General features: G+C 40.1%; 1 protein-coding gene across 9 annotated transcripts in view; it reads left to right on the top strand.

Annotated features, from left to right (window-relative positions):
• tmem229b (transmembrane protein 229B) overlaps window positions 1–21,858 on the top strand; it is a 121,880-nt gene that overhangs the window by 16,319 nt on the left and 83,703 nt on the right. For 5 of the 9 annotated variants that reach the window (XM_071498948.1, XM_071498949.1, XM_071498941.1 and 2 more), the window contains exon 3: window positions 3,526–3,590. The gene's annotated coding sequence lies outside the window, so the exon portion shown is untranslated. The remainder of the gene's footprint in view (window positions 1–3,525; window positions 3,591–21,858) is intronic. The other 4 variants (XM_071498950.1, XM_071498943.1, XM_071498946.1 and 1 more) reach the window with 1 other exon arrangement.

Genomic DNA, 21,858 nt, shown 5'->3' with positions numbered 1-21,858 from the left:
AGCCACATTTTTTTACAGAGTCCCAAGACATTTAAGTTAACCTTGAACATGAACCTGCCAATGTCAGCAGAGGAAGCAGTAAGATTCATCCTGCGGGGACCATGAATGTCAGCACGAAATTTCACGTCAGTTCACCCATTAGTTGAGATATTTCCATCCAGACCAAACTGGTGGACCAACCAACATTTCCCTCGAAATTCCCCCTGATTCTAATAAAAGTTGTAGGCTGTTAAAATGTTGTTGTGCCATAGACACATTGTTTTATTGTGCTTGAATTACTCAGAAACTTTATCAGATACTCACCTGACTGACACCCATGAACGTAGTGCTTGCATGGGGCTTTCCTCTTTCCCATCTATTGCCTGCAAAAGGAAAGGACAGAAATCTGCTGCAGAACATTCATTTGGCCACATGATGGCTCTTTTTCACCAAAAAAAAGAAAAATCCCAGCTGTGTTCACACAGCTTGAGGACACAGGTTGATCCTGAGTCATCAGTCTGCATTTAAAGATTAGTTTGTTGAGGAAGTTTTTACGACTGGACTTTCCAATGTGTGGGACAAAAATTGGCTTAAAATATAACCTGGTATTCTGGACAATTATAAGGTTTTATATGAACCAGAATGCCACCTCATTTTAGTCAATATGATGAGTTCGCTCTTTAATCTGTCATGTATTTATGACAGGCTTTAATTTCTTTATTTACAAAATGCTGTGGTGACAGATTTTGTTTTGATTTCATTGGCAGCCTCAAGCAAAATTTTTCATCTCCTCCCTCTGTTACTGCCACACCTTGGGCCAGGTAGTGGGAATATGGGTCATTAACATGTCTTGGCAGATCCCTTAATTGGCTGTGAGTCCCCTGCGGCCGGTGGGGCCCTTGGCTGAAGCAATACCTACCTGCCAATATGAGGGTGTGTCCACTTCACACACTCTGTGGCTCAAACCTGATGTGGCAGTGCCTGATTTGACGCTGTCAATGTGTGGCTTCATCGCTTCTCCTCCAATCAGTCACTCACAGTCCAAATATGGAGATTCACACCCTGTAATCAGTGCACTGCAGATGACAAGTGTCCTCCCTGAGGCAAATTTCAGGGCCTGTTATGTGAGTGTGTTTTGCATTCTCATGTGCCCTTACTGTAATGTGTGTTAAGCTTAAGTTTCACATGGCTTTTCTTGTGTGACTTCATTGTTCTCAGTGTCAGGTTTCCAGTCTGCTTTGCAGGAAATATGAATTGATAGTAGTCCTGGAATTGATATTCTTAATAGCATAAGATAGCATAAGAATCATGTCATGAACTTCAAGTAATATAATAAAGGTATGAGAGTAATAGGCTATGGGCATGAGGCCTGTGGCCATATTATATTTTCTTGGTAAAGAACAAGGAAACAATGAGATGGACCAACAGTCTTTATTTATAAATACATAAAGCATTACCAGGTCACACATTCACAAAAGTAGCATTATCCAATTTCTGTAATCCATCCAATTTACAAGTGAAAAGAAAATATTCTAATATTTTTCTCCTAATCTCATCGGTCGGTATTTTACAGCTTTTATAACTGCACTGCTAGTTGCAATACCATGCAGGCTGGCTAACAGGACAGTCATCCAAGATTTAGCATAATGCTAATGAATACAATGGAAAACCCCTTAAGTACACCAAAAAAGCTGACATAAATTCTGGGTGTGCACACCTAAAAGCATCTCAGAACATTAACTTAACCAAAATGCTTTTAAGGTAACAATACAGGTTAAACAGGTTGAACAGAACAAAATATTCATACAATCACAAGAGACGTGCAGGCAGAGCCAAAAAGCCAGAAGATTTATGATGTGAAAAGTATCAAATTTCATTATCACAACATCATGTTTTAGGATCAAAATGTCTACAATGAACACTCATGTGCTCATGTGTGTACATACAGTATGTGTGATTTTACCAACTACTGACTTGTAAATGAGACAGTCAACAGATACTGTGCTTCCTTAGATCAGTGCAGACCACACCAAGCTGTCTGACTGGGGACTCCCTCTTGTGGCGAAAATAATATAGCTGTAAACAATCAAACATTGCTGTGGGTCACATGAGTAAAGTACAGAAATAAATATGATACATAATCCACAGCAGTTTTTATAATTGGTTAATTGTTGAAGTCATATTTCAAGATGACACCTTGGACTATTTTTCTGTATTTTTTGACATTTTACAACGAAATAATTAATCAATGATAATGATAATAACAATAATGAGCAAAACTATTAGCAGATGACTACGATATAAAAAAACTGAGTGAAATTAGGTTATAACACAAAAGATCTTAGAGACGTAGAGTTATTTTACACATTTATATTGTGATATTTAGGTGACTATACTAACTGACTTACTGTGTGCAGGTGTGCAGAGACGATACTGTGTTTTTAAGTCTGTTGGACAGCTGAATGTCAGGTTGGCAATGGTGAGTGGTGGGGCGAGTGACAGCGTCATGGTGCATTGACAAAATGAATAGTTCCAACAAATCAGGGCAAGACATTAACATTTGCATTTCCACTGAATCAGTGTTGGTGAAGAAAGAGCCTTCCATTGAAGGGAAACTTGTTTGACGTGTGAATGAGCGAATGCGTCAGGCGTTTGCCGAAACACATTCATGCCTTCACAGCTTTGGACAGAGGCTGGGTCTTTTGCTTAGATCCTGCTGGAAAACTCAAACTCATTTTTTTAGTCACTTTTTCCCTCCATGTAGGCTGCTTGGCAGTCAGGCCCTCCCGCAGTTAGGGTTGGACAGGCAGCGGAGGGAGAACGGCTCGCTGATCATGCTCTCCTCTTCCTTTTGACCCTACTGTACTGTATTCACTGTCTTCATACTGATCTGGTTAGGTCAAACAAATCTCCTTAAATAGTTTGTTGATGTTTGTTCCCTTCACCTGACATAATTGTACATACAAACTAAGCAGCACCAAATCAATAAAATACATACATGTATAACATACTGTATATCCACATGGGCAAATGTACGGTCCCCCTCCATTCAAAAATGTGTTGTACTTAATGTTGCCTCACTGTACATGATGTACAGAGGTTTTATTTTTTGACTTCAATATCTCTTACAGTACATAACAATTTTAAAGCAGTTTTACATACTCTGTGTATGACATCACATTGAAACCTCTCATGCACTGAGAAAGACCTTTTCAGTGAGATAGGAGACATATTGTGTCCAGAAATTAAACTTTTGAAATGAGGAATAATTATATATTCATAGATTGAGGCTTTTTCAATGAGAGAGAGAAGGTGTAGATGTGATTTTACATTATTTTAAGATCATCTTAACTAGGTAAGTGCAGTTTTTTGTGGAAAACCATAGCAAACTTATGTTATTATTCCAAGCTGAGTATTCTATTTTTATGTCTTAAAACATGACTTGAGGGGTTCTTTATTATTATTTTGTAAGTATATTTGCCTTTTGGTGATTTGTATTTATTTGTTATTTCTTTTATTAATATTTTGGGATATTTTATTTGACAGGACAGCAGAGAGATGGGGACTAATGCTACAAATGTCCCTGGCCCCTCAGGATGCTCCATATGCTGGTAAGTCCTTTATGAGACACGCATATTGTACTTTGTTATAGCTTTTATAGTACAGTAATACATGCCAGTGATACAGTAGCTACAGGTTCTTCAACAGGGACAACAGGTAGCACAGTTTTAATACAATATAGAAGTCTTTAGTTAAAATATTCTCTGAAACATTTGCTACTATAAGGCCTTCTGCATTGCTTGACTAAGATAGAGAGCCTTCCTTCTCCTCTGGCGTGTTCCCAGAAATAACTTTTAAAACACAGTTACTCACTATCCATTTCCTGTCCTAAGGCATGTAAAATGAGACACTTTAAGTCCTGGAGATGGGCTTTAGAGTGCTATGAGATGACAGATCTTGAATGAAAACCAGGAGAGCCCCTCTCACTCTCATTTCTCAGCCCGCCAGTTATTAAAATTACGTATCATATCTGGCAGGGCTCCTGTGTAAAGTCACAACAGGCAGGCAGCAGGTTTGTGCATATTTGATGTTGACAGTTTGAACCTGCGGCCAGCTGTAGCGCTCTAGAAATCTGCCGTTTTGTTAACGGTCACGACTTATCTCCTGTGAGGCTTTGCATAAAGGGAAGAAATGGCACTTTCCCAGGCTGCTTTACATATATTTAATTTCAGCAGTAGTTATTTGAAATAGAAGTTTGTTGTGGAGGAGGTATCACTGCCACCTCTTAATGTGGTATAAATCTGTGGAGTTAACCACTGAAGGTAAAGTGTTTTTTAACAAACCTTTGACTGAGGTATTACTGAATAATAAGTTAAACTCTGAGTCTGAAGAGTTAAGCGGGATAGTGGAGGGAACTACAACATAACATCAGACCTACAACGCCTTCTGTTGAACTTCTTGCAGGCTATCCAATTTGCGCAATATATCAGTGGTGAAAAGTGCTTTCATAACTGGGCATCATTCAAGCAAAACAGATCTAGGGCTGAGGTCAATGGAGAATCTGCCAAGAAGAAGAAATGTTCCGCTGCCCTGCCCATTTTTGGGCCCGTTGTTTTCTATATTCAAACTCACATTGTGTGCACCGTAAATAACCAATTTGGAGCTTTTTCCACAATGTCTGATGTTTCAATGTGCTTCAATCAACCTGTTTTTATGCGTGTTTTCAATTTGCAAATAAAAAAAACCTGAGAGGTTTTACACATAGATAAGATAGAAAAATTGGATTCTTGATAAAAACATAATAAGCAAAGTGCGATGGAAAACAAAGTGAATAGATGTTGCATCACTCGACACTAGATATCAGTCAATGGGGACATTTTTCAGGTGAACTAGTACTTTAAGTTTAGATACTTTAGGTGCATTTTGATGATAATACTGGAATTTTACTTAAATTGGAGTTGCATGAAGACAACACAGGCCTTTTATTTGTAATAGAATATTTTATTTTACATTGCTGCATTGCCACTTTTACTTAAGCGAACGATCTGAGTACTTCTTCCACCACTGGTTATACTTCCTGTCCCCTCTCTTGTGTCTCTGTGTCCGAGGTGTCCTGGACTATTAACAGCAGCTCTGCTCTCCAGGTACGTGGCAGAGCATGAATTACATTAATAGCTGCTGGCAGGAGAGAAAATAAGAGCAGTTGTTAAAATTAATGTGCCGCTGCTCCTCCTGCGGTCCATGGGTAAGGCTGCAGAAGAAGCTTGACCTGGGTTTGGGCGCACTGGGCCCATTCAGCTTCTATCCTTCCTCTGCTTCAGAGGGCTTCAGTCTGTATATGTCTTTAATTTGCATGTGTCATCCCTGCTTAATCTCAAGTCCAGCTTCCTTTCCATTTGGCCTTTTCAGATGCAAGTTTTTGGGCACTGATCAGAGTGTCTTATTTGTCCAACATAGCCAATGCCAGCTTCCCTTCAGTCCAGAGGGCCCAAGGGCCCCAGTCTGCTTTGTGTCTTAACATGGTCCGCTAAGCTTCAAACAGACGCCACACTGTACTGGAGCCCAGGCCCGTTCTCGTTCCCTACTTTGAAGTGGGAATCCTTGCACTTAGCACATTCTAACGTCATCATACTTTGGTTTTGATGGGATCCAAATGCAGAGGCTGGCTCAGTTATGTTGGCTCCTTCTGAACTACACATTTTATTCCCACTGTTTCTCCCCATAAACATGACCTTAGACACTCATTTGGCCACCAAGGCTGCAGGAACTGGCTGGTGATGCTACCTACCAGTGTTTCTTTATGCCTGTAAATATTTATGAAGTAAGTGGTTCGTACCATTTAATCCTCTGCTGGACAGGGTAGGAAGTAAACCTTTAACTGTATAAAACCTACAGGCCAGCAGGTCTGGGGTGGTGGAAGTAACTGTTTTAAAAGAGTGTAGAGATTAAATAATTGGACAAAATGAACTTTATGATAAATGTTGATGTTTAGTTTTCTGTCTTTGTTTGTATATTGATGTAATAATGTGTTGTAAAGTATTGTACAAATACCACCATCCATGATTAGTCATTTTTTTAGTCATTTTTCAAGCAAAATGATCTAAAAATGCCAAATATTCTCAGATTCAGTGTTTCATACAATGTGAACATAGAATGAGTATATTATGGATGAAGTTATAAAACAAAGAATAGACTGAGTGGTGAGTTTGCATAGTTTTCCCGCTCTTTACCGCAACACTGTTTAACTGAGGTCCTTCAGGATCACTGGAAACAAATAAGCTTCAGGTACAACCAAACTGCCATCTCCCAGTTATGACTTAACTGTATTTAACGGCATTGCTGTCACGTCGCTTGTCTGTTTACACTAATGACAGATGCGGGTGTGCAAACACTCACGTGTGTGTCTGCACACACAATATTTCATAATTCAAATAAGCGAAGATAAGAATCTAACAGTATTGCTCAGCACCCCTGAGCTGAGCTGCAGGGGCTTCTTGTTGCATAAGCCTTCCTGTCATCATATGCCCGTCATGTTTTCCAACTGTGGGAGAATGACTTGCCTGTAGAGGGAAGTGTTTGTGTTTTCCATGTGGAGCTTCCAAGCCGCCAGCAGTGGCAGCGGCGGCTGAGTCTGACACAGGCCTCTTCAGGAACTCCAGGATGCCATTAGGTTGAGTGACTGGATGTGGTTGTGTGTGTGTGTGTGTGTGTGTGTTTGTGTGTGTGTGTGTGTGTGTGTGTGTGTGTCAGCTGCTGTGTTTGGTTCTATGTTTGCTCTTATTGGCTTCTTGCCTCTGTACCTACCACTCTGAGGAGCCATGGCCATTTTTTTTTTACCCAGGTGGGGCAACACCTGGTGGGACTCTTGAAACTTACAGCTGTGGTACATCAGCTGTAGAGACTGTATGCACAGTGGTGGAAGGCAACTAAGTGTAGTACATTTATCAAACAGTGTGGATGGAGTATTCACAAATTAATAGTCAATTGCAAGAAAAATACCTGCAAAATCTAAATGTTACTAAAAGTAAAATTACAGAAGTATTAATAGCCAATTATGCTCAAAGTATCAAAAGTAAAAGTGGGCTACTCATTATGCTGAATGGCCCTTTTTTTAGTCTTATATACATATATTACAGGATTATTATCACTAATATGTTACTGTGTGAGCAGCATTTTTGTTGTAGTTGTGAATGTAGTGGAGTGAAAAAAGTACAGTTTACAGGCAAGATTTATTTGCCACATACTCATATTTACAATGCGTGCAGTGAAATGTGGGGTTGGCCGGTCACAGGATTTGCTAATGTGCAATAACTATAATTAGAAAAACAGTTAAAATACAAGATTAGAAAAAATGAGATAAAATTCCAGAGATGAAAATTATAAATATATGTAATTAGGTATTAAAATGTTAAAGTGAAAGAGAATAAAACTAGCTAGAGTGCACCTCAACTACAACAGTAAAATCTTACCTTTACTTTTAGTGAAGTGTCTGAATATTTCTTCCACCACTGAGTAGGAACATGTGTGTATGTTTTCATTGAGACTTTACATCAACATCTTCAACCACACCACTCCTGCCATTTCAGCTAATACCTTTATCTAGGTGGGTGAGCGCTGCTGCTTTCAGCCAGGTCAACTGCTTCTATTAGTTTTCGCTCAGTGTGGAAACTGCAGTTTTATATGCAAACGTGTGTTAGTCCAGACTTGATGCGGCCTGCTATATGAACCGCCGAGGGGCTTATTGCTGTGTGCATGTGAGCCGCTCTTCAGGAGGCTTCTGTTTGTGCAGGTGTGCTGCAGTATGACGTCTGATTATGAAACATGCGGGACATTCATAGCCTTTGTTTTTTCAACCATTTGCTCTGTTAAAAAAAAGTCTCAATTTGAGAGTCAAGAAAAACAGTGTGATTTCCGGCCCAGGTCAGTTCTGTGGCGTAGCCCCCGACTACTCCTCCACTACCACGACTCACTTCACCCTCTCAAGCTGGTGAAGTTGAAAGCAGAGGGGCACAGTCAGCGTTTATTTATAGAGCTACTTTGGTGTGTGGACTGACAGCTGATATTTCCAATGTTCAACATACTCTGCTGCCTGGGCTTTCCTCCTCTCACTGCGATGGAGATGTGGAGAAGGATCTTGTACTATAGCTGGCATCAGGCCAGTACTGAGCTGTCAGTCCACATGTCTGTCACAGAGGGTGACATCTTTATTTGCCAGGCATCCTGTAACTCTCTGGGGTAGAAAGTGTTGTGTGATTACCTCCCTACAGGAACCAATCTAGCAATAGCAGCTGGACGTTCTGTCTGCTGTGTTCTTGACCTGTTTGTTTTAATCCCGCAAATTGTGTCCAACACTGAATGATGAAGCATCTAATTATGAAGTTATGAAGTTATGTAAAATATAACATAATGAACTGCAGTTGACAAAAAATAAACTGCAACTATTTTATAAAATAAATAAATAAATAAACAATAATAACAATAAAAGCTTTTATTTACACAGAACTTTAAAAACAAGTTCAGAGTGTGCTTTACAGATATATGGTAAGAAAACCAGAAAATGGGAACACTCATAGGAACACTGATTTTGCCTGTTTTACAAGAGAAAAACATGTCAATAAAAGAGAGTAAATAAATAAACTAAAACAACTTGCCAGTGTAAAGGTAATTAAGAGCCAATCTATAAAAAATTGTCTTTAATAGAGTTTTGTTTGTGGAGTTTTTGATGTTTCCAGCTTGTCACATATGAGAATTTGCAACATTTCTTTGTTTCAACATTATCACAAATTGAATTTCCTCAGATTTTGGACTATTGTAGTCTCATACTGTCTGACCAATAGTCCAAACTCTGCATATGTATGTTCAATCTTTATTATGTTATTTATATGTATTTACTTATACTTATTCACTCGTGACAACTAAGAAAACTCCACCTACTGATGAAGGCCATGAGATGCAGGTGAAAGCTTTTGAAGAAATGTGTAATCATTTATTATTAAATGTGATTACATAGTATAGTATAGAATAATAGTACATATATGTAAGAGAATAGAAAGTATTTTATAGAACTGAGCCTGTAAACAATACACGGTGGGGTTAAGGTAAAATGTTACCAACAGCAACAGCTTTGGGTTGAAAAATGTGTGGTTGGACAAGTTTACCCGTCTATGAAAAAAGGTCAAGGAGCAAAAAAGCATAATTTGGCAGCCACATAAACAGCATCTGTTTGGTTCGCTCGTGTTGATTTTGGCACAGTACTCAGCGTGGTTTGTGTAGTCTGACTGGTCCACAGCTCTCCTGGTCCCCTCATGGGAGCTTCTCCTTCCTCTCACCCAGACCTCCCCTGCCTCCCTCCTTCACTCTAGCGCTTTACGAAGCAGTTAAGTTATTTTACATCATGTCTACTCCCCACAACAAGCCTTCCCCTCCCTACAAATCTCTCTTGTCATTACAAAAATAGTGCTCTGCTGCAGCTTTGCACGCCAGTGTCTGGTGATAGAATAGCCCCTCTGTGGACGTGAGGTTGTGAGGAGTGTGCTTAAAAGTGTGTGTGTGTGTGTGTGTGTGTGTGTGTGTGTGTGTGTGTGTTTCATGGAATAGGAGAAGGGAGATGAGTGATTGCTTGCAGGTGACTGCAGCGTGAGTTGCTCGATAGGAGCTGAGTGTGACAGGAGAAGTTTCCAACGTCAGGTGTAATTAAGACAAATGGCCGGGGTCATAGCTCAGGTGTTCTTGTAAGAGCCCTGAAATGGGGAGTATTCAGCTTGAGGGACAGATCTTACAATGTATGCAGTTCTCTCATTCCCTGTACTGTATTTGAATTCACTGTATTTTAAGTAGGAAAACATCAGCAAACAAGACTGTAATGTTAGTGTGGAAATGCATGGCAGCTCAGCATGGTGGTTTTTATCATTGAATTGTGTTTGAAAACTTCTGTAACTTTCAGAAACCAACAATGTGACAATCTTACCCACTTCATGCAGTGATTGTACAGATGTGCAGAGGTGAGAGAGGAGTCAAGCTGTAAGCTATCTCTCTAGCTAGCTCTCTTTTCTCTTTCTTTAGACAACAACTCAGTGCAGCACTATGAATCCCTCCCATGAATGACCGTCTGAAAATGTGTGCTGTTATCCCAGTATTTATTAAACATTGCATCTTATGCCTCTCACTGACGACCTGCTTTTAACCCTGGTGTAGACATTCAGATATACAGTATACACAAACACTTTTGGGCACAATGTGGTTGTATGAAGTACTTCATTTCAAGCATATCCCAACCATTGCCCTGTCTAACTCTCCCCTCAACTAACATTACTGAAAACAAAACATAAGAAGCATGTTTCCAACACTAAACCAAATATTGTTGTTTCTGTAATACACTGTTAGTCTACTGCAATTGGTAAATTAACATGAACTACACTACAGAGTCTACATCTTAGCTAGCAGCTCTATGAAGCTGGGTTTAAGCACAGTGGCACTTTGAGCTATGATAATAGTATAGTAACATTCACAATGACAATGCTTACATGATGTTTAGCAGGTATATATTAATAAGCAATAATTATTATGATTAGCTATGCACTCAAAGTGCAGCTGACGCTGATGAGAATGTTTCTGACAAATTATTTCTGCCTCTGTCATGATAAAACATGCATATTGGTATAACAAATACATACACGTGTAGCATGAACACAGTTGTCACAAAAGACATATATTGATTAAATACATTATTTGCTTTATGTAGCTTATCATATCTTAATATTTTGGAAGAATAATAAAGCATAAATTATTTTACTTCTACTTGATACCAGTATATCGGCTGTCGTGACTAAATGATTAATAGAGGAAGTAATTGGAATCAGTCAATAATGTGAATCAATAATGTGAATAATTGTCGGTCACAGGTCTAATATTTAGCAGTATGGACCCAGGCATACCAAGGCAACCTAACACTCAAACTTCCCTGCAATGTTTTAATATTTTTACTACTTCTATAAGCAGAAAACAGAGGACAATGATGCTCTTTACTGCTGTGACTGCCAGTAAATCATAAAAATACAAAAACATGTTTGTTTTCAGATTATGGAAAGTTACTTGGTAATATTTGGTCAATTTCAGTACTTAGCCTACTGTGGCAAAATACACCTGGGAAATGCCACAAAATCTCAGAACTAACAGGAGACAAATAACTGAGGCATGATCTGGCCTGTTAGATGTGCATGTGATGTTTTTTTAAATTTTTTTTATCAATGCAGGTTTTTAATATTCTTTAATCCTCATCCATCATCTTGGCAGGCCCCTCCCTCCATTCAGCTCACTGATTGGCTGAGGGCCAGTGGCCAGACAGTACACTGAGTTCACAGCCATTGTGATGTAACAGTGGGAACTCTACCTGAGGGCCTCCCCTTTTGTTTCTGCTGAGCTGCTTTTGACCTTTGTTAGTCAGCATGCTTTACGTTAGTGATTGATATCGTCTGTAAACACACAAACACACACCCTTCAGCCTTTCATTAGCGCTCACAGGACTCCTTTAATGTTTGTTCTGGCTGTTCTGACATGTCAATCACACACATAGGCAGGCACGTACACACAGACCAACAGAACACACAAACACACACACACACACACACACACACACATAGACTTTGACAAGTGACAGAGATGGGAAATAGGTTGCACAAACTGGAATTGCAAGATTTGGGCTTTCAGCGGAGGCAGTGAGTTATTTGAATGGCTGTTCAAGGGCTGGATGAGTAAGCAGGTCTGTCTCATTGTCTGTGTGTTCATCACTGACCTCATTCTTTAATTTCCCTGGAAAACAACTTGGTCAGGCTCACATGGTGCCAAGATTACCAGGTCTAGACAATGACTAGGAAACCAGCAGAGCCAAATGGGAATGTTGATTGCAGGGAATCCTGTTTTCGTGTCAACCACAAATTTTGATTGAACATCATAAAAAAAAAAAAATCAATGGAAATCAAAATCCAAATGCCCTACACATAGCTGTAACCCTTTAATGCCACACTATAAGTTCAGCTTAACTCATATGAGCTTCAACTGAATTTTAAAATGATGTAAGACTTGCAATGTCAAGTAAGGCATATTAACTCATTTATGTCATGCTACAACTTTTGTATAATAATATAATATAATAAGGTATTCAAGTCATCTCCTGTTTTGTTAATATCATGATATAGTTCGCAGAAAAAAAATATTAGTGTCAGTTTTTTCCAATATTGTACAGCGCTAACAAGGATTGTGGATTTTGTCCCCCATCTCTTATATTGTTGTTGTGCTAGGAAGGAATCTCACAGCCAGTAATGATGGCATGAACAACAGCAACCAATAACAGTTTCAGTGTACAGTTAATGGACATTTAAATATTGTTTTAAGATAGACTTGAAAGAATATGAACTTATCATTTAAGTAGTTTTATTCATTTTACATTGACTTATTCCTTTATGCTATGTATGTACCTTGGAGGACAGCTTGGTTGGTCCTCTGCACCTGTTGAAAGACATGGCCAGATTGGTGCTTCAGAGGTCACAGGGTCACTGGATTAGGGGTGCATGCTCATTCCTAACTGCTGCTAACCCTTCCTCCCCGTCCAGTCCAGCAGGTGCCACAATGTGACCTTGACTGGGTGTCTGGGATGCTGGGAATGTGAGTGTACAAGTGCCGGTCCTCTGGGACGATGTGAGGCAGATCTGTGACAGATCGGCTGTGATCTTGGCGGGCCGGGTCTACTGAGGGTGACAGACTGAGCCAGACTGGACCACGGGTCACTTTCCACTGGACGCCTGACACCTTTGATGTTTGCTCATCGTGGTTCGCCGACAGTTGGTGCATCTCTGTAATCTCGCCTGTCCCACATTACACTGACAGACCACCCATATCTGAAAAAATGTCCCGCCAGGTTTAAGTTTTCTCAGGAATGCAGCCCATCTGAGCATCCCCCAGCCCATCTGGACCCCTCTTAACCTGGAAAACCCTGCAATGATTTCGGTCAGAATGTGTGTTTAGTATGTGGCATGCTCTGAGTGTGTGGCCTCGACATTGGGGACAATTGAGAGGCTCTGTAAGTTAATTCCAAAGTCTCAGTATCAGCTAAAGAAATTCACATGTGGTCACTTGTGCTGAGCTGTATGAAGTCGATAAATGCTTCAGAGATCAATTTACACTCGACCAGAATGACAAAGAATTCATGCAACTCAAGATACGTGCTTACTTCAATGGGAAGATCAAACATTTCCTTTTTCTCATTTCACATTTGGCACACACACACATCCACACTGAGTACTGGGTGAATAGACACCATAGATTAGTTTCCGTAGGTTTAAGGTACTTTCCTCAGCATTTTCCTAATTCTTAGTTTGGAAAACTTTAACCCCACTTCATCATTACTCATCTAGGCCAAAGTCTTCATGTGTTGTTGTTTATTCAGACCAACGGCAAGTGGTTGGCTTTGATATGGAAGGGATTTAATGATTATGGGAGTTTGTTGGAGCAGATGTGAAATGTTAAGGGCTGTTAAAGACAGATAAAAGGTGAAGTGCCTGTTTGAGAAGATAAGGTAGAGAGGGGGAGGACGGTTGTTTGACACAACTAACCTGACTGTTTGGGTCTTGAGATTTAAGCCACACCTGTCTGTGTAAGTGTGTGCTGTGTTTGTGTGTGTGTGTGTGGTGGTGGTGATGGTGGTGGTGGAGGGGGGTTGGGTGGGTGGGGGGGTGACATGACACTTTTGTGAGGTAGGTGACTGGAAGCAGGCCTTTGGTTGTGCATGGACGTGGCCTTTAGGGTCCACTACCAACCACACATGCTGCTGTCCGTTCATCTCTGTGTAAGATTTTAATCCAGGATCAGTAGGAAGCACTATATCAAAGGTTTCCTGGTATATGGAAATGATTAATTTGGAGGAGGCACAAAGTACATTGTTGTCAATTTTGGCATAGAGTAAATTGTTTGACAACAGACAGACACTGTAGAATAAATCTATGTTTGTTTATTTGTGGCTTAACTCATCTTTTATGGCAACTAAATTAAAAAATTTATGTCATTATTGACTAATGTGATTATTTCTACAGTCAATCAATTATTTGTGTCGTCCATAAAACAACAGCAAATTGTGAAAAAAGGTATTTTGTTTGTGTTCCCTCTGTTGTTTGTATTTAATGCTAATTATTAAATGTTAGCGTTCTAACACGCCAAACTAAGATGGTGATAGGTGAACAGGATAAACATTACACCTGCTAAACATTGTTAGCATTCCTATTGTGAATGTATTAGCATTTTGATGTTGGCATTTAGCTCAAAACACCTCTGTACTTAAGTAGTCACAGAGCTGCTAGCATAGCTGTAGACTCTTCATCTCATGAATTTTCTATCAGTCGGCTGATTGGTCACCAAATTGTTTCAGTGCTAAACCTACTGTTAGGTGAGTTTAACCTCACAACTCTCTTACAGCTTGTATTTAATGGCTTTAAAGATCAATTAATTATTTACTAATGCCATAGATTAAGATAAATCATTATTTTAGAGCAGCCTTGGGGTTACTGGTTTATGAAAAACCTCTCAGCCCTTTACCAGAAAGTCATAGGTCAGACTGTCCAATTGGACAATCTACCTGATGAATGAAACATTTAGAAACAACAGTGTCCTGTTGTGTTATGTATCAGTAAATGATTGATTTACTAATAAAGCATGAAATTACATCATATAAACTTTATGTGCTGTATAATGGGTGACCTACTTGAATTGGCAGTCACAGTGTATTTTCCTCAGCATAGTATCAACATCTCCTCACAGTTTAACTATCTGAAGCATCTCAAAGCTTTTTTGTTACCAGCCACGACTGTGTGGTTTGCATTGTTTTCACCTTGTGAGTCTGTCTGTGTGTGTGTGTGTGTTTGTTATGTATTTGTGCGTATGCGTTGTCATCATGGTAAAATGTGGTCCTGGAGACACCTACTGTAGCATGAACTACCACAGAGGTGGCATTGAATATTTTTGCAGAGGTGTATTTGTCCAATGATAGATTTTGTCATGATAATGTTGCAACTGTGAAACATACACTCAGGAAACTTTACACGTGAGTAGGTGTTTGAGTTTTGAAGATGTATGGCCCAACCCAGGAGTACTGAGTATTCATGTAATACTGACATAATGATTACTGAGTACTCATGGGTTGGAACATGAACGTGTTGACAGGCGTCGTGGCTGGTGTGATCTGATTGTAAGATGGTCTCTAGTTATGAGCTCTGTCTGATGTATATGCACGCCTATTTCTTGGAATACAATATACCTTTGTCATTCTGATGCTCCTTTTATTTCTTGATATGTAGTCAAAATACATATACACAAAATGTTGTCACAAAATACTCAGTACAGAGTCTACTGTCCAGATATATCCTCTTCTGCTTTTGCTCTTTATTCTTTGATCCTTGCTGGCTCATATTTGACAAACCCTCCTTGCAAACACTGCAGCTGTAGTTCTAGGAAGAACAATAAATGTATTATCTCACTCACATTAACTGCTAGACACACTCATAAGTTTATCAGTGTGTGAAGATATGAGTCAGAGATCATTTACCTAGAATGCTCAGGATAAGTCTGTGAGACTTTGAGCTTTGTGTCTCTCACTATTGTTTTGTTGTGGCTGTGTGTTTGAGTCATAATGTGTGTCGTCTGGCAAAGAGTGTCAGGTCATCTTACCAGTCTCCCTCAGAATGTGACACACACACACACACACACACACACACACACCACACACCATAGGCCATAACTCAAGAATTCCCTCAGGAATTCATTTGCTTTTCAATTTAACACAAATGTCTACAAGGATAAAATGATTAGGTGATGACATTTTATTTTCAAAAGGTCAAAGGTCAGCTTAATTTTGACATAATGTTCTGAAAAAACACATCTGGCCATTATTCATTGCTATAACTCAGGAACAGAGGGAGGGGAGATTGTGACCATACTTCCTGCAACTTAACTGGTTGACAGAGGCAAACAACCGTGAGATGGTAATTCTGGTTTTATCATTTGTTGCAGTGATTGCCAAGTAGTATGTTGCATTGCATTGCATTGCATTGCAGTAAAAGTTGAGCAAGGTAAAAAAGTTTTTCCCGGATGACCTTCTGCACTGACACCTTCTCTGTATGAACGATTAATACCAGTTGTCAGATGAATAATGGCACTTCATTTTTTCCCCCAATATGGTTCTATTGGTGGCTGCTCACATGATTGAGCAAATTGTTGGTGAGAAAGAGTTCAGACTGGCTATTTTGTTCTTGAACTAAACACGTATTACATCTACAGAGTTTCTAGATGAAAGCTGTCAAGGGAAGAGTGCTAATATACACCTGATTTCACTTGTGGATTAGGACTACTGACTGGTTATTTCCTCTCATGCAAGTGCAAACAAACACACATGTCAGGCTACAGCTGACAGTCAGGTTCAGTCTGTCTGCTGAGATCAACGGCCACCTTTTATAGAAAACATTTGAGGATGCAAGGCACTCAATCAGACCAGCTAGTTCTCTACTTTTGGCTTGAAGTGTCAGGTTCATGTGAGATGGGTGTGGTGCACCCTCATAACAATTCAGACAGCAGTTGAATTATAATTGAGAACACTTAATTGATCTGCCTTTCTACTTTAATTATCCAAACCACACCTATCAATTGTATGATTAAAAACACAAACTGGAATATAAATAAAAATGAAAAAAATAAATAAAACTTGCACAACAGGATCAATACATTGATCCACATCTCAGGGATTGTGTTTTTTGCTGACCCCTACATTTTTCTGTGGGTTACATCAGCAGCAAGGAAACAACCAAGCAGGCAACCACACAGGGAAAAGAGGCATGAAAACTGTGATTCATGATTCCTTTTTCCATTAAGCCTGTAAGCAAAATTTCTCCTTTGTCTTGGTTTTATACAAGTGAAATACTCCACACTATCTGAGATCCTTTCCAATTTTTTTTCCTTAGAAAAGGTGTAAAAACAACCTCCCTCCTGTACAAATCTCTCTCACACACACCTAATGTGGCTTAATAGTGGTTTTAAAAGGCTTCTACAATAATGCTCACTCCGCAGCTTGCTCACAAAGCTGGCAGGCTGGCAGTTCAGAGCTTATGATTGAGTCAATGAGACCATTATATTCCCCCTACTGCAGCCAGAGCCCATAACCTGCTCAACTGCAGACCAGGGGGAAAGAGCCCACAGTGCTTATAGGCCCATAGGAGAAACGGTGGAGACACACACACACACACACACACACACACACACACACACACACACATGCATACACTCATTTTAGCACATGGACACACTGTATATTTAGACATTTAAACACAAATGAGCAGGGACATGAACATTCACCAGGTTTCAGGGTTTTAGTGGTAATGTTAAAAAGTACATAGTAATGCTGGACGCCCTGTGAGGCCGCAGTGATCATTACAGACCATAAAAACCATTACATATTATATAGGATTGGATGGAAAATAGTGAGATAACTTCCAATTCCAAGTTAGATACTTAACACTAGTATGACAACAAATGTACAGTCTGGCCTGAGGGTGATGTCAGATGACAGCTGGTTATCCTTTGCACTGTGGCCATTTTAAAAGTTCTTAGACTCATCAGGTTTGGTGGCACCGGCAGTTTCTTTAAGTCCTCCTGAATCCATATGTTTTATATATGTTTACAATTTGTTTTGTCATTCTGATGTTCCACACAATGTTATTTTGTTCTGTACACTCTGTTGCATGACCTGGATTGGGATTGGGTTTGATAACATTTTATCGAATCAGTTCCAAATCTGGTTATTGAATCAGAATTCCTTTGAATCCCTCATGGGTGGTGGGGAATGAAGGCATCTGTTCAGCACAGTAACAAAACTAATTCCAAATGTTTTATGCGACAAAAGGTATAACTTGATACCCATCAGAATCTGATGGGTCACAGAATACTGTGTAACAGCAGCGGTAAGCAGAGGGTGAGCACTTGTCTTTCTCAAGTTATCAAAAATGCTACAAGTTTTTACCTTAATGTGCTAAAGGGCAGATATTTAAATTAAAGACTTATCATTCCCCCTTCAGTGTGAGTAGTCTCCCATAAATATTTCACTTTGCATTTTTTGTTGACTTTGGAACGTTTAAGTTGGTCTGTCATGTTTTTGTTAACTAAGCATCACTGTGGTATCGCTCACATGTATACATATATATATGTCATGAGTCTTTTTGTTTGTTTTTTTTGCCATTGCCTGTAGTGTTAGAGAGAGGGAGGCAAAAGAAACTTAACAAACATGAATGAAAGATTTTTAAAAGGGATTGTGGTCACTGAGCTTTTCCCAACTCGGGACTGGATCCAAAATAGAACTGGCTATCAAAACCCATTCCTAATCCTGGAGGAGGGATCCTTCTTCTATTGCTTCTCTTAAGGTTTCTTCATCTTTCAGGATTTTCCTTGTGTTGTATACTGTATGGGTTTTGCCACAGGTTAATCACAGGACACAAGTGGAATCTTGTAAAATCATAATTCTGTTGAGTTTTTCAGTAATATTTTTAAGGAATGTTTTAAAATAGATAACTTTAAAAAATTTTAGAAGGTTTTTCACATCTTTACACCCAACGCACACACTGAAATGACTGTACAATCCCCACACAAACACACACACACACACACACACACACACACACGCACACACAGCACAATGGTAGGCCCCAGGGTGGGGGAACAGTCTCAGGTAGATTGGGTGTCATTTTTCTTTGCCTCCACATTCACTGCATCTATAATCAGGTCGTAACCCACTTGGTGCCTTTATGAAATAATCTGCTGCACTGCAGGCGAGAACACGTGAAGAGTATAGAGTGGCGGGGTGTGGAAATGCGTCGTCACACAGGAGCACTGCGGCTCCTCTGTCTCAAACCTGAGCGTGGGTGAGCTATGTGAAGTGTACACATTAGGGTCTATGTAATTACAGAATGAGCGTGGTGTATAATTTGAGTCATCACAGAGAGAGTGAATGAACTGTACAGGAGGGGACGGTGTTACTGTACTGTGGGAAAGAGGTGTGTGTAGCGTAGACTGTATGGGGGTCCATGTTTGGAGGATTGTATTGTAAACCACCAGGGGGCAGTAGAATAGTTCCCACAGGAAGCGGGGGGCTTCACTGTCACGATGCAGGTCACACTCTGCTTATCTCCCCTGCTTCCTTCACTTTTTTCATCTATTTTTCTGTCTATCTTTGCTTTTTCTTTCTCTCACCTTGTTTTCTTTCATCCCACTCACCCTCCACTCCCTGCTTTCCAAGATTTTCAGTCTCAAAGCAAGCACAGACAGTCAGCTCATACCGTTGAGTTATTTTCAGTACAAACACCTCTGAGTTCTGCTGCTAACCAATTTACTGTACACGCTTAAGGCCCACTCGTGAGGGGTGAGAGGTCGATGTGTTTCGGAGGCGGGGTGGAAGAAGTGAGTTTAGTACAGTATGTGGGAGGGAAAACTTGAAAACGAGGAGGTGAAGGATGCACCAGAAAGGATATGCAGCACATGGTGGGAGTGAGTGTGGGTTGTAGGTGGTCGAAGTGGTCTTCACATTGTGTTGACTTTGAAACACAAGATCACATGCTGAAGTGAGTGGCCAGAACAAATGTCTGGCCAAAGCTGTCTTTCTTCCATGAACGCTGCTGTGGTTTAGGGAAGCTGAAAAGTGTGATGGGGGAGGAATTTATCTCTGTTCAGCTGTGGTCATTTGTGAGGAGAGGGGTGTGAGTGTTTGTGGGTCCTAGTATGTGTGTGTGAGTCTGTTGATGTGTGCTATTAAACCCTGAGATCTGGTGTCAGCAGTAGTGGAAGTACTCAGATTCTTTATTTAAGTGAAAGTACCAGTACAACAATGTGAATACTCCATTACAAGTCCTGCTTTCAAAATCCTGTGCAGGTTAAAGAGTATTATCAGCAAAATTCACTTAAAATATGGCCAAAAAAGGTAACAATACTCATTCTGTAGCTGGTCAAGTTGCTTTGGCAAGTTACATACAGTTAAGCAGTTTAGTGCAGTGACTGCCTCCTGAGGGATCAGACCTCCTTCAGGGTCACAAGACAAATCTGACAGATCCTGAGATGATGAGTGGCGTAGGAAAACGAAAAAAAAAAAAAACTATGCAAAAAAGCATTAACAATATCCTGCTACACAAATGTGAGCTCCTTTTTTGAACTTTTATCCCTCATTTCTGTTTGCTCTGAAACGGTGCATGATTTCACCTCTTGAGTATAAAACATTTATTTAAATGAAACCATCTGAGAGGTTTAGAGAGGAAATCACTGCTAAGAATTCACAAGCCAAGTTTCCATTCAAATGTACCGCAAATTTGAACCGCAATTCCACAATATCAGTCAAAGAAAATACTAATTAATGTGTGGTTCCATCCATTAGTGTTATGCAAATATTAAGAGCTGGTTCATTATTAGATTGTTAATCGTGATGTAGCAATTGGTAAACAGTATTTTGCGGTCGTAGCTGAAGTGGAGCTAATTTTAGCTATTTTATTTACAGTTAGGTAGTTTAGTCCAGTTGGTCCCAGCCGTGGGGTCAGGCCCCCTTCAAAGGGTCACAAGATAAATCTTAGGGGTCATGAGACGATTGATGGACAGGAAGGAAGAAAAAAATTTTTTTTTAAGGCATCACAACCCAAAGAGTTTGTAAACCACAGGCTTAATCTTTATCAATATATTGTATTTGATATGATTGTAATATGTTTTAATGTAAAGTAACTAAAGGTGTCCAATAAATGTAGTGGAGTAAAAAGTACAATACCTCAAATAAGTATTAAGTGGCATAAAATAGTAATACTCAATTAAAGGAAAAACTAAATTGTATTTAAGTCCAGTGCTTGAGTAAATGTACGCAGTTACTTTCCACCACTGGGTGTCAGTCGGTTTGTGTGGGCACGTAACACAGGCCTGATGAGGTTTGGAGGGCAATCGCTCAAAAGCAAGCGGTGGTGTGTTTGTGTCTGTGGGTGGGTGGGTGCGGGTGGGGTTTTTTTGGGGGGTTGCATCCATTCCCGAGTGGATGGTGAAAAGTGCAGCACAGCAGAAATGCATTCCAAGGTGGGGGGAGAGCTGCATGGGTTCCACGACTATCAGGTTCTTTGGCTGGGCTGCGGGTTTGGCTCCATCGTAGCTTAATGGCAGGAAAAGAGGGGAGAGTGTATAGATGATTAGTAGTGAACGGGCCAAACCAGAGAAAAATGTTTTAGCCCCAACCTTTTATTGTTTATAGATAAAAAACGTTGCCAGAGCCATTAAAAGGCGAGAGAAGGGGAGAAAAATCACAGCCTTGGACCATTAAGAACAAATACTGATTCACTTAAGGAAGAAAAAGCTGCTTGTTATGTGATGTTCGGAGTGTCTGTGCATGCTGATACATGTATGTGTGTGTGTCGTGTAGCTTGGAGAAGCCTGCAGCAGGCCCTGTAGCCAGTCTGACTGTTAATGAACTTGGATCGGCGTCCGTGATCGTTGGAGCTGAAAGGGCTCTTTCTCCGGCTCAGCCACAGCAACTCAGCTGTCACTAGCTGACCTACAGCTCTCTGATTATGTCACTGTCGCTTAGAAGGCTCCGCATTCATCCATCATTAGGCTACAAGTCTGGACCCCCCAATCAAATGCCCTATTAAAACCTTTACTGGTCTCTTTCAGTTTGTTCCCTGATTGCAGCTGCTGCTCTGTACCAAGACAACCAGTGTGCCAAAATAGTCCAGTTTCATTTCTTTTCACTCTCTTTGGGACTTTGATCAAATAAAGGTGAAGTGTGGAAATCTCTACTACTGTTTTTCAAGTGATGAAACTACAAGTTGAGTGTCA

Source organism: Trachinotus anak, unplaced genomic scaffold (assembly GCF_046630095.1).
Source record: "Trachinotus anak isolate AG129_WGS33_773 ecotype Australia unplaced genomic scaffold, CSIRO_AGI_Tana_v1 ptg000015l, whole genome shotgun sequence".
In the NCBI taxonomy this organism is placed as follows: domain Eukaryota; kingdom Metazoa; phylum Chordata; class Actinopteri; order Carangiformes; family Carangidae; genus Trachinotus; species Trachinotus anak.
This window is presented reverse-complemented; position numbering and strand designations above follow the sequence as displayed.